Below are 2,497 nucleotides of genomic sequence, written 5' to 3'. Positions count from 1 at the left end.
CACCCCTTCATTCCTAACCTCTGCCCCCCTCGTGCACCACAACACCTTCCCCCTCCTGAGCCCCTAACCCCTGCATTGTGCCCCCTTCATCCCAGCCCTTGCACTCCACTCCTGTGCCGCAATCATTAGTGATCTGGAGGATGGCGTGGACTGCACTGTCAGCAAGTTTGCAGATGAAAACCTGTCTTATGAAAGGAGACTCAAAGAGCTTGGCTTGTTTAGCCTAACTAAAAGAAGGTTGAGGGGGGATATGATGGCTCTTTATAAATATATCAGAGGGATTAATATTAGGGAGGGAGAGAAATTATTTAAGCTTAGTACCAATGTGGACACAAGAACAAATGGATATAAACTGGACACTAGGAAGTTTAGACTTGAAATTAGACGAAGGTTTCTAACCATTAGAGGAGTGAAGTTCTGGAACAGCCTTCCAAGGGGAGTAGTGGGGGCAAAAGACATATCTGGCTTTAAGACTAAGCTTGATAAATTTATGGAGGGGATGGTATGATGGGATAGCCTAATTTTGGCAATTAATTTGGCAATTGATCTTTGATTATCAGCAGGTAAGTATGCCCAGTGGTCTGTGATGGGATGTTAGATGGGTTGGGATCTGAGTTACTACAGAGAATTCTTTCCTGGGTGCTGGCTGGGGAGTCTTGCCCACATGCTCAGGGTTTAACTGATTGCCCTATTTGGGGTCGGGAAGGAATCTTCCTCCAGGGCAGATTGGCAAAGGCCCTGGAGGTTTTTCGCCTTCCTCTGCAGCATGGGGCACGGGTCACTTTCTGGAGGATTCTTTGCAGCTTGAGGTCTTCAAACCACAATTTGGGGACTTCAATAACTCAGACATAGGCTAGGGGTTTGTTATAGAAGTGGATGGGTGGGATTCTGTGGCCTGCATTGTGCAGGAGGTCAGACTAGATGATCATAATGGTCCCTTCTGACCTTAAAAGTCTAGGAGTCTATGAGATGACACTAAACTGGGAGGAGTGGTTGATACGCTGGAGGGTAGGGATAGGATAAGAGGGACCTAGACAAATTAGAGGATTGGGCCAAAAGAAACCTGATGAGGTTCAACAAGGACAAGTGCAGAGTCCAGCACTTAGGGCAGAAGAATCCCATTCACTGTTACAGATGTTGTGGAAAAATTAACCACACCGTTGATTTTGGGTCAGAGACAGCCTTGAGTTCCCTTTATTACAATACAAATATGCATATAGGGAAGGTTAGCGTGGCCCCATGCAAGGGGTCAGCTGCCTTGTCTTCAACAAATTTTCACCAAGCTTATAAAGGCTAAAACCGCAAATTAACACTTACTTAGATTTCCTTATTTGGGATACTGGTTATTATCAGCAAGCCAATCAGAGCCCCTCACCATCTTGGGGTTTTCCTGTTATTGTCCTAGATGCTCCCTGCTTACGCCATGTCCCTCTTCTTCCGTTACCTTATTGCTTACTAATATAATTTTCCAATACTGTTGTACAATAAGCTTTTCCTAACTCGTGTTTGCCCACCTACGTGCGGTTACATTGTACAACACTGTTCTGCTTAATTATGTTTCTTGCTAATGAGCTGCTATACTTAGGCCATATTGCACAACTATCCGTTGATTTTAGTTCCCTTTTCTTTCTTTGGCCTTTTGATTGCCACACAAGCTATTACAAATTTTCCTATACCTTAATGTCAAGCTGGCCTACAATGGCCTGCAAAAACTTGTGCGTAGCAAGCATTGTCTGGGGTAAGCGGGACCCTGTAAAATCTCCATCACAGACTAGGGACCGAATGGCTGGGCAGCAGTTCTGCAGAAAAGGACCTAGGGGTTACAGTGGATGAGAAGCTGGATATGAGTCAACAGTGTGCCCTTGTTGCCAAGAAGGCTAACGGCATTTTGGGCTGTATAAATAGGGGCATTGCCAGCGGATCGAGAGACATGATCGTTCCCCTCTATTCGACATTGGTGAAGCCTCATCTGGAGTACTGTGTCCAGTTTTGGGCCCCACGCTACAAGGAGGATGTGGAAAAATTGCAGAGTCCAGCAGAGGGTAACAAAAAATGATTAGTGGGCTGGAGCACATGACTTATGAGGAGAGGCTGAGGGAACTGGGATTGTTTAGCCTGCAGAAGAGAAGAATGAGGGGGGATTTGATAGCTGCTTTCAACTACCTGAAGGAGGGTTCCAAAGAGGATGGATCTAGACTGTTCTCAGTGGTAGCAGATGACAGAACAAGGAGTAATGACCTCAAGTTGCAGTGGGGGAGGACTAGGTTGGATACTAGGAAAAACTATTTCACTAGGAGGGTGGTGAAGCACTGGAATGGGTTCCCTAGGGAGGTGGAGTCTCCTTCCTTAGAGGTTTTTAAGGTCAGGCTTGACAAAACCCTGGCTGGGATGATTTAGTTGGGAATTGGTCCTACTTTGAGCAGGAGGGTGGACTAGATACGGTTCTAGATATGGTTCTATGCACCCCTTCACTGCTACCCCCTGCACCACTCTCCTG

Source organism: Mauremys reevesii, linkage group 14 (genome assembly GCF_016161935.1).
Source record: "Mauremys reevesii isolate NIE-2019 linkage group 14, ASM1616193v1, whole genome shotgun sequence".
NCBI lineage: Eukaryota > Metazoa > Chordata > Testudines > Geoemydidae > Mauremys > Mauremys reevesii.
Note: the sequence above shows the minus strand (reverse complement) of the source record.